At 45.6% G+C, this 21,053-nt stretch overlaps 2 pseudogenes; one reads left to right on the forward strand and one right to left on the reverse strand.

Annotated features, from left to right (window-relative positions):
* LOC137349169 (zinc finger protein 585A-like) overlaps positions 1–21,053 on the forward strand; it is a 196,545-nt pseudogene that overhangs the window by 17,341 nt on the left and 158,151 nt on the right.
* Positions 1,014–21,053, reverse strand: part of LOC137349165 (zinc finger protein 850-like) — a 77,999-nt pseudogene continuing 57,959 nt past the window's right edge.

Here is a 21,053-nt window from a genome sequence, read left to right on the forward strand (position 1 = left end):
CTTTTCACCTTCCTGCTGGGCAACCCCAGTCACTGCCACCCAACTAACTGTGGCGTTCCCTAAAGTCTCCTATATCTTACCCTTAAACTCAACAGAAAATTCAACTTCCTCCGTCAAATTGCAGCCTTCCTTCCAAGTCCCATCTCTGATGGGTTGTGGCATCATTCGCCACAGGCTCCGGGGCATTTTGGCCTTTACTGGGGTATGTGTGTCCAAATGATTAAGGTCTTGTATCTCCCTCAGTTCGTCAATTATAAGCCAAAATTATGTATTACTATGGTTTCGTAAAGGGGACGTGTCTCATCACAGTGACGAGAGTCCCATTTTGTCGCCGTGTGGTTTCAACTAAAACTGGAGCCATTCGTTCAAGTGGCACTGGTGGTGCGGAGGGTCTAACAGTATTGTAACTCTGGTGTTTTCCCTGGTGTTGTTGTATTCCGCGACCTCTTCTGCCAAGGAATTCCAATCAATTCCTTTGGCGTCATCGGCAAGTCTGTCCGTTTGGGATTGTCTGACTTTCCACGGTCGATGCAATAGGCCCGGCGGCTGTGACATTTCTCTTGCTCTATTCTGTCCTGGACCCGTCGACTAAGTCGCAGGTGACAGCTTACAATAACCGTTATCACCTTTTCATCCTTATTGTTTCTGGCTTTGCCACCAAACGTTTTGGCGGCTGGGCCGAGTCCTTTGGACATCACCCCCTTTCATTCACAAAAAACTAGTGACGGACCCTCTGGTCCCCATTCATCCCCACGGTCCTTCGACATCTTCAGGACTATCCTCCCCTTTATTTCACTCACCAGCGCGGTCTTCTGGGACCAGCACCGCCTTCTGTCGGCCTCTTTGAGCCTCCACTCTCCGCGGTCTTCTTGGACCAGTGTCAAGTCTCTACTATTCGCAATCTACCTGGACCTTCTTTTGTTTCTCTTTTCCGCGGTTTTGTTGACACTATTGTCACCACAGTCCCTAGTCTCGAGATGTTTGTCCTTTTACTCCGACAGGGACCTCATCTACTGATGGGTCAAAAAGTCCCCCATCGATGGGTGGTATTTAAAATGCACTCAACCTTCTTTAGACGTCCTTTCCATCAGCGTAGAGTCACCCTGGTGGAGTATCCCGCCGACTGTAAGTGGAACCGAGTTCGGCCCGACCCTGAATAATGCCTCGAGAGTCGGAGATGTGGATTAAACAAGCCTTTATTTCATACATATTCACGGAGAAACCTCTATCTCTCAGTTATTCAAGAGCGTTTCTGTCAACCAGCTTACAGCAGATGCTTTTATGCTCTAAAACTACAGCAGCATGCACCCACGTTTGCAGATACAAACACATTAAGCCACAACTTGTTCCATTTCTGTGGCACAAAGGTTCAATGTCCATCTACAGAAGCCACAAGCCATTTCACTTCTGCATTACAAAGGTCACTTGCACCTATTTACGCACATTGTAGTTTGGTATCTAGGTTACAGCGTCTTTCGCTAGATCTGTCAAGCTTTGCTAGCAGTTTCAGTCGAGCAGCTTTCCCAAGCCTCTTTGCTTTCCACGATGTCTACCGGTGGCAAGCCTTAAAATTGTACCCTAACGGCACAAATCAGTGTTTACATAAAGTAATAAAAAGTAAACGTTTCTGAGACATTGACAATACAGAAAATTGAACATAAGTGGGGTCATTTTTCTTATTTTGTGCTGTGACAATCGTCTGAACAAAGCAGAGAGTAAAACCAGGTAGGGAGGATTGTATACCAGTTATACAGCCTGTCCAATTTGAGTTTCTGTTGCATCATCCCCAAATCAGGCTCAAAAGTTTGGTAATGGCCCTGTGACAATGCAGCAGGTCCAACGGACAGCTGTATATCCCAACAGTGATAAACACTTCTGGCTCCTGTTCTACTGCATCAATTGGTGCAGTGGCAGCTGCATTTAACAGCAAGGTGAGCTGAAAATCACAACTGTTGTGTTGGCTTGGAGAAAGGCAGCACTCTGTATAAACATATTCATACATGTACAGAGTATTGTGCCACCAGCCTCAGAAACCCAGTGACCATTTATAATGACTGTAATGAGCTCACAGGATAGTTGCACTGTAGCCAATGTACAGCACTTGTGGTGCAGGACAGCCTTTTCCAGATAATCTTAAGCAATGTCAAAACACACATTGAAGAAAGATGGCCAGAGTTATACTCCTTGTCTTGCATCACTATGGTGTAAAAGACAGCTTCACACTGACTCAAGGTTTACAGTGTGACTGGGGCAGTAGACAGTGAAAGTGGAGATGAACAATGAATGGAATTCAGCCATACACCTGAGCAAACCGATAAGTGGAAATTCCAGATCACTTCAGTTGCTGCAAAGTACAGGATATATTCAGTTTATACAGTTCATGCTCACTGCAGGATATTCACATTCAGTAACCAGTTTGTGCAGGGTTTTCAGAAATTACTTCAGACACACACTGCTGTGTAAATGGAAACAAGTTTCAAATTCCTATTGACAGACCAATGTTTTTGCTGCAGACCAGCGACTTGCCAGCTACTGATCCTGCACCATTAATTTTAAACCATGTCAAATGAGCTGTGTCAGTTCTCAGGTGGTCTCTGCTAAGATATCCCATGAAGGCAAAAACAAACATTGGGAATTGGTCTGTGTTTCCACACACCTCCTTTTTGACCATTTACAGAAGACTGACACACTGAAATTGTGAAGGAGTATGCAGTTCCACCCACTTACTTTCCTGGTTGAAGTTCATTTCCACCGAGGTGGAAGACTATAAAAATAAAGACGATTTAAAAACAGGTAAAAAGACCTTCGGGCAGCTTTGTGGTTGGACAACTTTACAAAAAAAAATGATTTTGAAGACAGTCTTTTGGTTAAGGTTGGAAAGGGAGAAGCCAATGGTGGATTTCTGCAACCCAAATGTCGGAAATCCGCTATTTCGCAGAAATTTCTCATCCCCGAGTTACTTGTGAACTCGCTGGTGTGTCAGCAGGTTGGATGACTGAGTGAATCCCTTCCCACACACAGAGCAGGTGAACGGCCTCTCCGCAGTGTGAACTCGCTGGTGTTTCTGCAGGTTGGATGACTGAGTGAATCCCTTCCCACACACAGAGCAGGTGAATGGCCTCTCCCCAGTGTGAACTCGCTGGTGTGTCAGCAGAATGGATAACCGAGTGAATCTCTTCCCACACACAGAACAGGTGAACGGCCTCTCCCCACTGTGAATTCGCTGGTGTGTCAGCAAGGTGGATGAGTGAGTGAATCCCTTCCCACACACTGAGCAGATGAACGGCCTCTCCCCGATATGAACTCGCTGGTGTGTCAGCCGGTGGGATGAAGTAGTGAATCCTTTCCCACACTCAGAGCAGGTGAACGGCCTCTCCCCAGTGTGAACTCGCTGGTGTGTCAGCAGGGCCGATGACTGAGTGAATCCCTTCCCACATTCTGAGCAGGTGAATGGCCTCTCCCCAGTGTGAACCCGCTGGTGTGTCAGCTGCTGGAATGAAGTAGTGAATCCCTTCCCACACTCCGAGCAGCTGAATGGCCTCTCCCCAGTGTGAACTCGCTGGTGTGTCAGCAGGTGAGATGACTGAGTGAATCCCTTCCCACACTCTGAGCAGGTGAACGGCCTCTCCCCAGTGTGAACACGCTGGTGTTTCAGCAGGTCGGATGAAGTAGTGAATCCCTTCCCACACTCAGAGCAAGTGAATGGCCTCTCCCCAGCGTGAACTCGCTGGTGTCGCAACAGGTCGGATGATTGAGTGAATCCCTTCCCACACTCTGAGCAGGTGAACAGCCTCTCCAGGGTGTGACTGCGTGGATGAGTTTCCAGCTCAACTGGATAATTCAATCCCTTTCCACAGTCCCCATATTTACATGGTTTCTGTCCAGTGTGACTGCACTTGTGTTTCGACAGGCCAGCTGATCTGCTGAAACCTCGTCCACACACAGAACACATGTACAGTTTCTCCCCATTGTGATCGCAGCTTTTTCCTTTCATGTTCATAATCCGGTGATATTCAGGTTACAATAAACTGAGCGACTCCTTCAGATCCTGATCTGACGTTTGGTTTGCATTTCACGGCTGCAATTCCTCCCCTTCTGAAACCCTGTGAAATTGATTTAAAACAAGAAAAAAAAAAGAGTGCAAGAGAGAACCCACAATAACACAAAGGCAGGTTGTGAAATGGAGCTGAATGAATCTCATAATTTGTGGGGCCAGCACTAGAAAAAAAGTGACCATGAACGCTGCTGGATTACAACCCCAACTGGTTCACTAATGTCCTTCAGGGAAGGGAACCTGCCACTCAGTCTGGACCTACACAAGATTCTATCCCTCTTTCTTCCCACAAAGGGCAAAGAGAGAGAGGGGGAGAGGGGAAGAAGGAGGGGCAGGGAGAGGAGAGGTATTTTATATGTCTACAACTCAACTAGAACTTTGACAAAACCTCTCATACCTTCAACTTCCATCATCTAGAAGGATCAGGGTCGGAGGCGTATGCAAACACCATCATCTCCAAGTTCCCCTCCACGTCACACACCATCCTGACTTGTCTGACATCCAGTACTGATGAACAGAAATGTCCTCCAATTAAATATTGGGAAGTCTGAAGCCATTGTCTTCAGCCCCCGCTAAAAACTCCACTCCATAGCCACCAACTCAATCCCTCTCCCTGGCAACTGTCTGAAGCTAAACCAGACTGTTCAGAACCTTGGTGTCATATTTGACCCCGAGATGAGCTTCCGACTACATACTGCGTCACTCAGACCGCCTATTTCCACCTCAGTAACATCGCCCGACTTTGCCGCTGTCTCAGCTCATCTGCCTCTGAAACTTACATCCATGTATTTGTTACTTCTCAACTTGACTATTCTAACACACTCCTGGTCGGCCTCCCACATTCTACCCTCCGTAAACTTGAGATCATCCAAAACTCTGCTGTCTGTGTCCTTACTCGAACCCAGTCCTGTTCACCCATCACCACTGTGCTCACTGGCCTACACAGACTCCCCATTAAGCAGCACCTCAATTTTAAAATCCTCATCCTTGTTTTCAAATCCCTCCATTCCCTCGCCCCTCACTATCTCTATAATCTCCTCCAGTCCTACAACCCTCCGAGAGATCAGGGCTCATCTAATTCTGACATCTTGAGCATCCCTGATTTTCATTGCTCCACCACTGGTGGCCGTGCCTTCAGCTGCCAAGGCCATAATCTTTGGAAATCCCTCCCTAATCCTCTCCGCCTCTCTACCTCACCTTCCCTGATTCAGACACTGATTAAAACCCACCTCTCTGATCAAGCTTTTGATCATCTGCCCTAATATCTCTTGTGGCTCAGTGTCAAATGTTGCTTTATAACACTCCTGTGAAACGCCTTGGAACATTTTGTTACATTAAAGGCGGTATATAAATACAAGTTGATGTTAACTTGGACATATATCATTGTTCCTTCATCATCACTGGGTGAAAATCCTGTAACTCCATCCCTAACACCATTGTGGGAGCACCTTCACCACACGGACTGCAGCGGTTCAAGAAGGCGCCCCACCATCACCTTCCCAATGGGCAACTGGGGATTGACAATATATGCTGGTCTAGCTAGTGACGCCCATATCCCAGGAATGAAGTAACAAAATCTGTATATGTCAAATGGATGAAAAGCCTCGACAGAAATACTTGTTATGAAAACAGTATTCTTTTACACGGAGTGGTTGGTGTCCATTTAGCAACCTAATCTCCCCCGGAATCTACGTCCCTTGACAGTCTCACATTTGAAATTGTTGGACCCGACAGGGCTCAAAAGTACTTGGAATTAAATCCAGCAGCTTCTCCTCCATCTTCACTCCAGATCAAACTGATGCAACAAAAAAAGATCTATGCAGCAGGTCAAAGACTGACTTCTACATCCAACACCCACCCCGATACAAAGTGGCTCTTAACTGGTCCGTTTGTGTTTCTCGACTCAGTTCTGTGAGCAACGCTTACGTTAAAACAAAAGTAAAATATTGTGGATGCTGGAAATCTGAAATAAAAGGAGAAAATACTGGAAATACTCAGCTGGTCAAGCAGCATCTGTCCAGACAGAAACAGAGTTAACGTTCAGGTGCATCGAGCCGCCTGAGCCTGCAGCCTGGAACTCGCAGTGAGAGAAGGAGGAAGAATGAGGAGAGGCAATATACTCCAACGCTCACAGCAATCTGCAATCCACCTACATTATCAGGATAGGGAGACAGAGTAAAGGCTGCTCGGGTCTGCAAATGTAACCCGACCAGAGCCCAATAGAACCACATCTGACCCAAGCCCGACCCTGCCCGAGTCCTTTCATTTTTTCCTGCGCCCAACCCGACCACTGGAATGTTCGTTTAACCTAGCTTCCGTTTTTCACTTTATAAGCTTGTGCAGATAAGCAACAAAAACTGTAACTGGACTTGAAAGGTTGTTTAAAAAGTATATTAAGATTGGAGCCACGTACCGGAGGTGGTGAGAGCCCAAATGCCGGACCCAGAACAGCGACCCAACCCAAACCTGACACGTCATCGGGTTTGGGTCAGGTAGCCATATACTCTAAGACAGAGTTTAGAAACACGACTCCAGTAAAACATCCCAGGAGGAAAAGGGGGAGCAGTGTGTGTACCTGCCCTGATATCCCCCTCCCCAGGCCTGTCAGTCAAACCCCCCACTCCTCCCACTCCACAGCTCAGCCTATCAGCTTGCAGCTTCCTGCACCTTGAGCCAGCCCTGCCCAGGTGTGGCCCAGTCCAAGGGGAGTCTTTGTGGAACCAGGGAGTGGGGGAGGGGGGACCTCCTGCCTTGTGCTGTGTCCCAAATGGTTCCTCCCTCCCCTCCCCCAGGCCCCTTTATAACTGAACTCAGTTTCCTTTAAAGTTTTGTCCTTTGATGTTACACTTTATTAATCTTTAATTCCCCCAAAAGAGCTGGAAATCTGGCGGCCGTTAACCCCGGGCCTGTCACCGGGAGAAGCCCCGCAGCTGCCGCCCCGCTCGGTACAAACGCGAGACCGGGAGCTTGTTATTGGGGGTGTTGAGGCCGACACCAGGTGTTTCAAAGCCTCCCCGCCCACTCCTGAGCTCGCTCCGCCCCGCCGCTGCTTACCGACTGCAAAAACCATTTCCAGCATGATCATTTCCACCTCCATCACTCGCACTGCGCATGCTTCTGATCAGCCCCGGCAACTGAAGCGACAACGCAGAGCATGCGCAATGATCGATTACGTCATCAGCGCGTGCGAACATTTACCAGTGTGCATGCGCGTATGCGCCCCGTTGCGTCGCCTGACTAACGGATCATCAACCTTCAACAGCCGCGATCGCGCCTCCATTCGCCTGAATAATACCCGGTCCCTCCCGCCATATCTGCTTTAATCTCACTTGCTCACCGCCTCGCCGGCCAAGGAAGCGGCGAGGGTGGGTGGGGGCGTTGACAGGGAATGAACGACCGAAGCGCAAGGCAGGGGAGCGAGTGACCAAGAGGAGAAGCGGCTAGCAGCGCCATCTTTATTACTGGCAGCTGCCTGAGACGTGACTGAGGTTGCGGTGATCAGGCTGCATTTGCGCATGTACCAGTATTGAGCCACCTAGTGGTTACGTTGTCAGCAAACGCAGCCTGTTGAAAGAAGTGGAGGAGTTGCTGCAGTGTCAGCGCACAGTGTGCAGTCATTGACAAAGATGTCCTGAACCAATGACACAAAGATGAACTTGAGATTCTTGGAACGTTTTTGACTTTTTTTGTCAATATTCATGAGTGGAATTTATTCACATTCGAGTTTTTAAACTGTTGATCCTGATCAAATCGTTTTTATTTTGCTGAGCAACATACAATGTAAATACTCCAGCTGTACAATCTATTACAGATTCAGTTATATAAAGGAGGTGCAGTTTTGCTACAGTCATATAAAGCCCTGGTTAAACCACTGCTAGAATACTGTGCATAGTTTAGTTTAGAGATACAGCACTGAAACAGGCCCCTCGGCCCACTGAGTCTGTGCTGACCATCAACCACCCATTTATACTAATCCTACACTAATTCCATATTCCTATCACATCCCCACCTGTCCCTATATTTCCCTACCACCTACCTATACTAGGGGCAATTGCTAATGGCCAATTTACCTATCAACCTGCAAGTCTTTGGCATGTGGGAGGAAACCGGAGCACCCGGAGGAAACCCACACAGACACAGGGAGAACTTGCAAACTCCACACAGGCAGTACCCAGAATTGAACCTGGGTCGCTGGAGCTGTGAGGTTGCGGTGCTAACCACTGTGCCACATAGTTCTGGGTATGACAAATTAGCCTTGGAAACAAGGCAATACAGATCCACTGGAATGTTTGCAGGGTTTGAATGGGTTGATTATGGGGCATATCCCTTATTACAATGAGACACCTGTTCATTTCCACCTGGTGCCTCACCTTCTTCTGAATTTCTGGGCGAAGAAGGAAATCGACCAATGAAAACCCAAGGGTGCGATGCATTTTGCTCAATCATAGAGTCATAGAGTACAGGCCCTTCGGCCCACCATGTCTGCGCCAGCCATCAAGCCTATCTATTCTAATCCCATTTTCCAGCACTTGGCCCGTAGTCTTGTATGTTATGGCATTTCAAGTGCTCATCTAAATACTTCTTAAATGTTAGGGTCATTGTGTTATACAGCACAGAAACAGGCCATCGTGTCCATGCTGGCCATCAAGCACCTATCCTAATCCCATTTTCCAGCACTCGGTTCGTAGCCTTGTATGCTATGGCTTTTCAAGGTCTAGATACTTCTTAAATGTTGTGAGGGTTCCTGCCTCTACCACCCCTTCAGGCAGTGAGTTCCAAATTCCAACCACCCTCTGGGTGAATTTTTTTCCCCTCAAATCCCCTCTAAACCTCCTGCCCCTTACCTTCAATCTATGCCCCCTGGTTATTGACACCTCTGCTAAGAGAAAACGTTTCTTCCTATCTACCCTATCTATGCCCCTTCATAATTTTGGATACCTCTATCAGGTCTCCCCTCAGCCTTCTCTGCTCTAAGCCTATCCAGTATCTCTTCATAGCTTAAATGCTCCAGCCCAGGCAACATCCTGGTGAATCTCCTCTGCACCCTCTCCAGTGCAATCATATCCTTCCTATAGTGTGGTGCCCATAACGGTACACAGTACTCCAGCTGTGGCCTAACTAGCATTTTATACAACTCCATCATAAGCTCCCAGCTCTTATATTCTATGCCTCGGCTAATAAAGGCAAGTATCCCATATGCCTTCCTAACCACCTTATCTACCTGTGCTGCTGCTTTCAGTGATCTATGGACAAGGACACCAAGGTCCCTCTGACCTTCTGTACTTCCTAGGGTCCTACCATCCATTGTATATTCCCTTGCCTTGTTAGTCCTCCCAAAATGCATCACCTCACACTTCTCAGGATTAAATTCCATTTGCCACTGCTCCGCCCATCTTACCAGACCATCTATATCGTCCTGTAATCTAAGGCTTTCCTCCTCACTATTTAGGACACCACCAATTTTCGTGTCATCTGCGAACTTACTGATCTTACCTCCTATATTCATGTCGAAATCATTAATGTACCTCACAAATAGCAAAGATCCCAGCACCGATTCCTGTGGTTCACCACTGATCACAGGCTTCCAATCGCAAAATCAACACTCGACAATCACCCTTTGCCTCCTGCCACTAAGCCAATTTGGATCCAATCATTCATAACATAATTCCCATCTTCCAGTTCTTATTTGCACCCGCTTCCAAATGTTGCGATCCATAGCATAGAAACAGAGAAGGTTTACAGCACAGAAATAGGCCACTTGGCCCATCATGTCTGTGCCAACCAAAAAATGCTTCAACTATTCTAATCCCACCTTCCAGCATTTGGTCTGTAGCCCTTCAGATTACGGCACTTGAGGTGCATATTCAGACTCCTTTTGAATGAGTTGAGGGTTTCTGCCTCAACTACCCTTTCAGGCAGTGAGTTCCAGAGCCCCACCACCCTCTGGGTGAAAAAATGTTTCCTCATCTCCCCTCTTCTCTTTATACCAATCACTTAAAATCTATGCCCCTAGTTACTGACTTCTCTGCTAAGGTGAATAGGCCCTTCATGTCCACTCGATCTCAATCAGATCTCCCCTCAGCCTTCTCTGTTCCAAGGAGAACAATCCCAGCTTATCCAAGCTTTCCTCATAGCTGCATTTTTCCAGTCCCGGCAACTTCCTCATAAATCTCCTCTGTACCCTCTCTAGTGCAATTACATCCTTTCTGTAATGAAGTGACCAGAACTGCACACAGTACTCATGTTGTAGCCTAACCAATGAGTTATATCGTTCCAGCATAACCTCCCTACTCTTATATTCTATACCTCAGCTAATAAAGGTAAGCATTCCATATGCCTTCTTAACCATCTTATCGATCTGTCCTGCTACCTTGAGGGATCTGTGGACATTCATTCCAAGGTCCCTCACTTCCTCTACACCTCTCAGTATTCTCCCATTAACTGTGTATTCCTTTGCTTTGTTTGACCTCCCCAAATGCATCACCTCACACTTCTCCAGGTTTAATTCCATTTGCCACTTTTCTGACCATCTGACTAGACCATCAACATCTTCCTGAAATCTATAGCCATCCTCCTCACTATCAATCATACGGCCAATCTTTGTGTCATCTGCAAACTTCTTGATCATGCCCCCTACATTTATGTCCAAATCATTAATATATACTACAAAAAAGAAGGGGACCTAATACTGGGCCCTCCATTCGCAAAAAAACACCCGTCAACAAAAACCCTGTTTCCTGCCACTGAGCCAATTTTGTAGCCAGCTTGTTACATTTCACTGGATCCCATGGGCTTTTTTTTTAACCAGTCTGCCATGTGGGACCTTGTCAAAAGCCTTGCTAAAATCCATGTAGACCACATCAACTGCAGTACCCTCATCAATCGTCATTGTTAATTCTTCAAAAAATTCAATTTAATCAGACACAATCTTCCCTTAACAAATCCATGCTGACTATCCTTGATTAATCCGTGCCTTTCAAAGTGGCAGCTTATCCTGCAGGTTATCTTTTGAGGAAAGACTGGACAGCCTAGGCTTGTATCCGCTGGAATTTAGAAGAGTAAGAGGTAACTTGATTGAAACATATAAGATCCTGAGGGGTCTTGACAGGGTGGATGTGGAAAGGATGTTTCCCCTTGTGGGAGAATCTAGAACTAGGGGTCACTGTTTAAAAATAAGGGGTCGCCCATTTAAGACAGAGATGAAGAGAATTTTTTTTCACTCAAAGGGTCGTGAGTCTTTGGATCTCTTCCTCAAAAGGCGGTGGAAGCAGGGTATTTGAATATGTTTAAGGCAGAGGTAGATAGATTCTTGATAAGCAAGGGGGTGAAAGGTTTTCGGGGGAAGGTGGTAATGTGGAGAAATCAGTTCAGCCATGATCTTATTGAATGGCGGAGCAGGCTCGAGGGGCCGAGTGGCCTACTCCTGCTCATAATTTGTATGTTCGTATCCTGCCTCTCAGAACTGATTCCAATAACTTTCCCACTACTGAGGTTAGACTGACTGGCCTGTAATTATTTGGTCATTTCCTCCCTCCCTTTTTCAACGTAGGTACAATGTTAGCAATCCTCCAATCCTCGGGCACCACACCTGTATCCAGTGAGGACTGGAAAATGATGGTCAGGCATCAGCTACTTCCTCCCTGGCTTCTTTTAACAGCCTGAGGTACATTTCATCCGGCCCTGGTGATTTATCCACTTTCAAGAATGCTAATCCCATGAATACTTCCTCTCGCCTGATGTTTATTACATCCAATACTACAATATCTGCATCGTCCCACTCTTTTGTGAAGACAGATGTAAAGTATTCATTAAGAACCATACCAACATCTTCCGCCCCTACACATATGTTACCTTTTTGGTCTTTTATGGGCCCTAATCTTTCCTTATTTATCCTCTTAATGTATCAACAAAACATCTTTGGGTTCATCTTGATTTTGCTTGCCAATATTCTTTCATGCCCTCTCTTTGCTTGTATAATTTCATTTTTGATTTCACCCCTCCACTTTCTATACTCATTTAGGCTTTCTGTAGTATTGAGTTCTCGGTGTTGGAAATAAGCTTTCCTTTTCTGCCTTACCTTACCCTGTAAGCTCCTTGACATCGAGGGGGCTCTAGATTTGGCCATTCCACCTTTTTCTTCTGTAGGAACATGTTTATTCTGAACCCCATGAATCTCCCTTTAAATGCCTCCCACTGCTTTGATGCTGATTTACCTTCAAGTAGCTATTTCCAGTCCACTTTCGCTAAATCACTCCTCAGCTTCGTAAAATTGACCTTGCCCTAATTGAGAACTCTAACTCCTGTTCTATCTTAGTACCACGCAAAAGTGAATACAGAAATAGGAGGATAGTGCAGATGAATGCATGGCTGGAAATATGGTGCGGGAGGGAAGGCTTTAGATCCCTGGGACACTGGGACCAGTTTTGGAGAAGGTGGGACCTGTACAGGCTGGACGTGTTGCACCTGAACAGAGCTGGGCCAAATTTCCTTGCCGGGTGATTTGCTAGTGTTATTGGGGAGGGTTAAAACTAAATTGGCAGGGGTGTGGGGAGCAAGAGGAAATACTTAGAGAGGAATACCAAGTGCACAAAATACTGGGACAGATTATAGCACTAGAATAGCGAATAGTAAATTATTAGGTGGGGTCAGAGTAAGGGAGAAAGCAATAAAGTTAATGTGTGTGTATGTGAATGCACAAAGCGTGGTTAATAAGATTGGTGAGGCACAGGCACAGATTGCCATGTGGAAATATGATGTTGTGGCTATAACAGAGACCTGGCTCAAAGAAGGGCCAGACCGAGTACTGAATATTCCTGGATACAAGGTGTTCAGGAAAGATCGGAAAGGGAAAAAAGGGGGAGGGGTGGCAGTATTGATTAAGGAGAACATTATAGTGCTGGAGAAAAAGGATGTCCCAGAGGGGTCGAGTACAGAATCAATTTGGCTGGAGCTGAGGAACAAAAAAGGTGCAGTTACATTGGTCGGTGTTGTCTATAGGCCACCAGTTACTGGGAAGGACATGGAGGAGAAAATGTACGAGGAGATTACAGAGAGGTGCAAAAATTATACAGTAGTTATAATGGGGCACTTTAATTACCCAAACATACACTGGGATACTAGTAGTGTAAAGGGCAGTGAGGGGCAAGAGTTCCTGGAGTGTATTCAGGAAAAATTTCTACGGCAGTATGTTTCGAGTGCAATAAGAAAGGAGGCACTGCTAGACCTGGTTCTTGGGAATGAGGTGGGCCAAGTGGATCAAGTAGCAGTAGAATATCATTTAGCTGACAGTGATCATTGTATCATAAAGTTTAGGCTGACTATGGAAAAGGACAAAGAATAATCCAGAGTAAGGATAATTAACTGGGGGAAGCCAACTTCAATGGGGTAAGAACGGAGTTGGGGGTGAATAAATTGGAGTCATAGATTGGCAGGAAAAATGGAACCATAGATCCATAGAAAAATTATGGCACAGAAGGAGGTCATTCAGCCCATCATGTCCATGCCAGCCAAAAAAATAGATACCCAATCAATCCCACCTCCCAGCACCTGGTCCATAGCCTTGCCAGTTACAGCACTTCAGGTGCATGTCCAGGTACCTTTTAAAAGAATTGAGGGTTTCTGCCTCCACCACCGTTCCTGGCAGTGAATTCCAGACACCCACCACCCTCTGGGTGAAAAGGTTTTTCCTCATGTCCCCTCTAATCCTTCCATCAATCACCTTAAATCTGTGCCCCCTGGTAATTGACCTCTCCATTAGAGGAAACGGGTCCTTCCTGTCTGCTCTATCTAGGCTCCTCATAATTTTGTACACCTCTATTAAGTCACCCCTCAGCCTCCTCTGTTCGAAGGAAAACAACCCTCGTCTATCCAATCTTTCCTCATAGCTGCAACTTTCGAGCCCTGGCAACATTCTTGTAAATCTCCTCTGTATTCTCGTGAGAGCAATTGGAAGCTGAACAATGGGCTACCTTCAAAGAAGAGATAGTTCAGGCACAGTCAAGGTATGTTCGCTTGAAGGGGAAAGGTAGAGTAAACAAATCCAAAGCTCCCTGGATGACAAAAGAGTTGGAGATTAAGATACAGAAGAAAAAGTGTGTTTATGACAGATAACAAGTAGAAAATACTATTGAGAACCAGGCTGAATATACAAAGTCCAGAGGAGACGCGAAAAATCAAATAAGGGAAGCAATGAGAGAGCGTGGAAGGAGTCTGGCAGCTAACATTAAAGGGAATCCATAAGTTTTCGATAGACATATAAATAGTAAAAAGGAGGAGTTGGGCCCGTTAGGGAGCATAAAGCAGACTTACACATGGAGGCAGAAAAAATAGCTGAGGTATTAAATGAATCAAAGTGATTCCTGACAATGCAGCCGGCCACTGACGTAATCAGGCTGCGTCAAGTGTGCACTTGTGCAGATGGGCTCCTGCTCTCTGTGCGTGCGCTGCGTTCCAACTTGCCAGGACTGGCTAGCGCATGTGCTGATGACGTCATCGCGTGACATGTGTATCTTCGGGCAACACGGCTGGTCAGCCTCTGTGCATGCGCTTTACGCATACAGCAATGCAACTCTAACCTATTCACCCAATCGTCAAGCTCCGCTCCCCCCCTCACTGCTCTCACCAGCCGCTCCGCTTCCCTCGTCGCTGCTCTCTCCGGTCGCTCCGCTCCCCCCCTTGCTGCTCTCACCGGCCACTCCGCGCTCCCCCCCCAGCCCGCTAGCTCGCCCCCTCCACTCCCCCCCCCCCCCATTTTCACCGGCCCGCTCCACTCCCCACCACCCCCCTCCCCCGCCCGTTCTCGGCCCGCTCCGCTCCCTCCCGTCCCTGGCCCGCTCCATTCCAACCCCTGTCCCTGGCCTGCTCCGCTGCCCTGTTCCCGGTCTACTCCGCTCCCCCCGTATCCAGCCCGCTTGCTCGCTCACTCACTTTCTCCTTCCCGCCATTGTGTGCTGCCATGTGTTTAGGTCAGGTTGCCTTCGTGTGATTATTTGAGCAGCGCCATCTGTAGTCCTGGCAGCTGCCTGAAGTCGCAGACTGTGATGTTTTATTGGCTGCATTTGTGCATGTGCCACTGCAGCAGCACCACCTAGTGGTAGCATTGTCAGCAAACGCAGCCGTTCAAAAAGGCTGCGTTCAGTGTAAAGATAAGCCCAGCAACTCCAGGCCAGTCAGTTTAACCGGTGGTGGGGAAACCTCGAGAAAGAATAATTCGGGACAAAATTAATAGTCACATGGACAAATGCGGGTTAATTATAGAAAGCCAGCATTTATTTCTTAAGGTAAAATCATGTTTCACTAATTGGTGGTGTTTTTGGCTAGCCGGTGTTTTTTGAGGAGGTAACAGAGAGGGTTGATGAGGGCAATGCTGTTGTGGTGGTGTACATGGACTTTCAAAAGGCATTTGAGACAGTGCCACATAACAGACTTGTGAGCAAAGTTATAGCTCATGAAATAAAAGGGACAGTAGCAACATGGATACAGAATTGGCTGAGTGACAGGAAATAGAGAGTCGTGGTTAATGGATGTTCTTCGGGCTGGAGGAAGGTTTGTAGGAGTTCCCCAGGGGTCAGTGTTGCGACCCTTACTCTTCCTAGTATATATTAATGATGTTGGTGTACCAGGCACAATTTCAAAGTTTGCAGATGACACAAAACTTGGAAGCTTTGTGAACTGTGAGAAGGATAGTGCAGAACTGCAAAAGGACGTGGACAAGTTGGTGGAATGGGTGGATAGGTGGCAGATGAAGTTCAATGCAGAGAAATGTGAAGTCATTCATTTTGTTAGGAAGAACATAGAGAGACAATATAAAATAAAGGGTACAATTCTAAAGGGGGTGCAGGAGCAGAGGGTCCTGGGTGTATATGTGCATGGGTCATTGAAGGTGGCAGGACAGGTTGAGAGAGTGGTAAATAGGGCATACAGTGACCTGGGCTTTATTTGTGGGGCAAAGAACACAAGAGCAAGGAGGTCATGTTGAACTTATATAAGACACTAGTTCGGCCTCAGCTGGAGTATTGCGTCCAGTTCTGGTACACACTTTAGGAAAGATGTGAGGGCATTGTGGAAAGAGTACAGAAAAGATTCACTCGAACGGTTCCAGAGAAGAAGAACTTCAGTTATGAAGATAGATTGGAGAAGTTAGGATTGTTTTCCTTGGAGAAGAGAAGGCTGAGAGGTGATTTGATAGATGTATTCAAAATCATGAGAGGTTTGGACAGATTATATAGGGAGAAACTGTTCCCACTCATGAAAGGATCAAAAACAAGAAGGCACAGATTTAAAGTAATGGGTAAGGGAAGCAAAAGTGACACGAAGAAAATTTTTTTCATGCAGCGAGTGGTTAAGGTCTGGAATACACTGCCCGAGACTGTGGTGGAGGCAGGTTCGATTTAGGCATTCAAAAGGGAATTAGACTGTTATATGAAAAGGAAGAATGAGCAGGATTATGGGGAGAAGGCAAGGGAATGGCACTAAGTGAATTGCTGTTTTGGAGAGCCGCTGCAGACATGATGGGCCAAATGGCCTCCTTCTGTACTGTAATCATTCTGTGATTCTGTAATTTTCCATAATTATGTTTAAACTGACTGAATTATGATCACTACCACCAAAATGCTCTCCCATTGCCACTCCTTCCATCTACCCAGCTTAATTTCCTAAAACTAAGTCCAAAACTGCTTCCTCTCTTGTTGGACTTGCTACATATTGGCCAAAAACGTTCTCCTGAATGCACCTCAAGAATTTTGCTCCCTCAATTCCTTTCACACTAAAACTATCCCAGTTAATATTGGGTTCGTTAAAATCCCCTACTATTAGTGTCTGATCGTTTTTAAACTTCTCAAGAGATTTGCCTACATATTTGCTCTTCTATCTCCCTCTGACTATTTGGGGGTCTGTAGTACATTCCAAGCAGTGTGATTGCCCTTTTTTTGTTCCTTAGCTCAATCCTTATGGCCTCATTTGATGATCCTTCTAATATATCATCGCTCCTCACAGCTGTAATTGTTTCTATGACCAAATTTTTTAAAATCTCCCTCTCCATCAAGTCTGAAAATCCTGTAGCCAGAAACATTGAGCTGCCATTCCTGTCCCTCCTTACCCCCTGCAGTATGAGCTTTTATTTTCCACAATAACCTTTAATGATGATTGCACAATGTTCAGCACCATTTGTGACTCCTCAGATACTGAAGCAGTCCGTGTAGAAATGCAGCAAGACCTGGACAATATCCAGGCTTGGGCTGATAAGTGGCAAGTAACATTCGCGCTGCACAAGTGCCAGGCAATGACCATCTCCAACAAGAGAGAATCTAACCATCTCCCCTTGACATTCAACGGCATTACCATCGCTGAATCCCCCACTATCAACATCCTAGGGGTTACCATTGACCAGAAACTGAACTGGAGTAGCCATATAAATACCATGGCTACAAGAGCAGGTCAGAGGCTAGGAATCCTGAGGTGAGTAACTCACCTCCTGACTCCCCAAAGCCTGTCCACCATCTACAAGGCACAAGTCCGGAGTGCGAAGGAATACTCTCCACTTGCCTGGATGGGTGCAGCTCCAACAACACTCAAGAAGCTCGACACCATCCAGGACAAAGCAGCCCGCTTGATTGGCACCCCATCTACAAACATTCACTCCCTCCACCACTGACGCACAGTGGCAGCAGTGTGTACCATCTACAAGATGCACTGCAGCAATGCACCAAGGCTCCTTAGACAGCACCTTCCAAACCCGCGACCTCTACCAACTAGAAGGACAAGGGCAGCAAATACATGGGAACACCACCACCTGCAAGTTCCCCTCCAAGTCACACACCATCCTGACTTGGAACTATATCGCCGTGCCTTCACTGTCGCTGGGTCAAAATCCTAGAACTCCCTTCGTAACAGCACTGTGGGTGTACCTACCCCACATGGACTGCAGCAGTTCAAGAAGGCAGCTCACCACCACCTTCTCAAGGGCAATTAGGGATGGGCAATAAATGCTGGCCTAGCCAGCGATGCCCACATCCCATGAATGAATAATAAAAAAGTGGCACCTTATCAAATGCCTTCTGGAAATCTAAGTACATTACATCCAGTTCCCTTTTATCCACGGCACATGTTCAAAGAACTCCAATAAATTGGTTAAACATGATTTCCCTTTCACAAAACTACATTGACTCTGCCTGATTACCTTGAATTTTTCTTAGTGCCCTTCTATAACGTCTTTAATAATAGCTTCTAACATTTTCCCTATGACAGATGTTAAGCTAACTGGCCTGTAGTTTCCTGCTTTTGGTCTTCCTCCCTTTTTGAATAAAAGAGTTACATTGGCTATTTTCCAATCTAATGGAACCTTCCCCGAATCTAGGGAATTTTTGAAAATTAAAACCAACACATCAACTATCTCACGAGCCACTTCTTTTAAGACACCAGGATGAAGTGCTTCAGGACCCGGGGACTTTTCAGCCCGCAGCTCCAACAATTTGCTCAGTACTTCTTCCCTGGTTATTGTAATTTCATTGAATTTCTGCTCCCTTCCATTTCCTGATTTACCATTATATCTGGGATGTTACTTGTATCCTCTATAGTGAAGAACAATGCAAAATACTTGTTCAATTAATCTGCCTTCTCCTTATTTTCCATTAATTCCCCAGACTCACTTTCTCTAGAACCAACGCTCACTTTGTTAACTTTTTTCTTTTTTAAATAGCTATAAGCACTCTTGCTATCTGTTTTTATATTTCTAGCTAGCTTTCTCTCATATTCTAATTTTTCCCTCCTCATTCATCTTTTAGTCATTCTTTGCTGTTTTTTTATATTGTGTCCAATCATCTGACCTGCCACCCATCTTTGCACAATTATATGCTTTTACTTTAAGGTTGATATTATCTTTAACTTCTTTAGTTAACCACAGATGGTGTGTCCTCCTCGTGGAATTTTTCTTTCTCATTGGAATGTATCTGTTCTGTGCATTCTAAAATATCTTGTGAAATGTCTGCCATTGCATCTCTATTGGCCGATACCTTAACCTAATTTGCCATTTCACTTTAGCTAGCTCTGCTTTCCTGCCCTCATAATTGCCTTTATTTAAGTTAGAAGACCCAATCATCTCTCCCTCAAACTGAATGTAAAATTCAATCATATTATGATCACTGCTGCCTAGGGGTGCCTTCACTATGAGATCATCAATTAATCCTATCTCGTTGCACAATACCAGGTCTATTATAGCATGCTCTCTGGTTGACGCCACAATGTGCTGTTCTCAGAAATTATCCCCAAAACATTCTATAACCTCATCGAGGCTACCTTTGCCCATCTGATTTTTCCAGCCTATATGTAGGTTAAAATTCCCCATGATTATCGGCATACCTTTCTGATAAGCTCCCATTATTTCTTTCTTGATACCGTGTCCTACCTTGTGGTTACTGTTCGGGGGCCTGTACACCACTCCCACATGTGACTTCTTGCCTTTATTATTTCTCAACTCTATCCAAACTGCTTCTACATCCTGGTTTCCTGAACTCAGGTCTTCCCTCTCTATTGCACTGATACCATCATTAATTAACAGAGCTTTTTACTAACTTCCTGTCCTTCCTAAATGTCATGTACTCTTCAATATTCAGGTCCCAATCTATGTCATCCTACAGCCATTTCTCTGTAATAGCTATCAGACTGTACTTATTTATTGCTATTTGTGCTATCAGTTTATCTGTTTTGTTTCAAATGCTACATGCATTCAGATACCAGAGCATTTAGTTTTGTCCTTTTATTATTTTGTAACCTGTAGTCTTATCTGCTGATTTACTCTTAGATTTGTAACCTCTATCCCTTCCTGTCACAGTCTGTTTATCATTTCCCATATTAATACCTTTCTCTCTTGCCTGTCTCTACTGTTTGATTTACCACATCTTCCCAAATTTGATCCCTTGCCCCCACTATTTAGGTTAAAACCCTCTCTACTTTCCTAGTTATGTGGTTTGCTAGAACACTGGTCCGAGCACAGTTCAGGTGAAGACCATCCCGATGGTACATCCTTCACTTTCCCCAGTACTGGTGCTAGTGCCCCATGAACTGGAATCTAGTTCTACCACACCAGTCTTTGAGCCACGCATTCATTTCTCTAATCTTATTTGCCCTATGCCCATTTGCAAGTGGCTCAGGTAATAATCCAGAGATTATTACCTTTGAGGTTCTGCTTCTTAATTTGGTGCCTAGATCCTCATACTGAATATACAGAACCTCTTTCCTTATCCTGCCTATGTTGTTAGAACCTACATGGACAACAAACACAGGATCCTCCCCCTCCCACTGTAAGTTCCTCTCCAATCCTGAGCAGATGTCCCAAACCGTGGCACCGGACAACCAACACAGCCTTCTGGACTCTCGCCCTCAGCTGCACAGAACAATGTCTATCCCCCTCACTATACTGTCCCCTACTTACCACTACATTCCTTTTAACTCTCCCACTTGAATGGCTTCCTGTACCATGGTGCCATGGTCAGTCTGTTCACCTGCACTACAGCCCTTGCTTTTGTCCATACTGTTACAACCGAGGTGGGAGGAGTGCACTGTCAATTCAGTCCCACTTCCCCAAAGGCCACAATACATCATTAAATTTTCCCAGTTGCCTAAATAGCCAATTAGATACTCTATTTGTCCCCAGAATACAGCGCACCAACCAGGTTTCTTTAATAAACAAAATTATCCACTTATTATAAAACCAAGTCTTAACCAATAATGAAGTAAATATATTTGCAAATGGAAATATTAAAGCTCCATAATATTTATTTCCTAGTCACACACATTCCAAAATCTGGTTAACCAGGAAAAAGGGATTTTTGCTTACAGCTGTTTCAAAGGAATGACTTTGATTGGAAAGATCTGGAAGGAAGTTATTTGTTTTGGTAAGGTGTCCCAAAGTCGAATAGTTGGATGCCACTCGGAGTCTTTCCAGGTGAGGTTGATAAACAGTCTGTTTGGGTAAGCGTTCAGAGAAATTCAACTGCACAAGGCT

This window comes from Heterodontus francisci, chromosome 34 (genome assembly GCF_036365525.1).
Source record: "Heterodontus francisci isolate sHetFra1 chromosome 34, sHetFra1.hap1, whole genome shotgun sequence".
NCBI lineage: Eukaryota > Metazoa > Chordata > Chondrichthyes > Heterodontiformes > Heterodontidae > Heterodontus > Heterodontus francisci.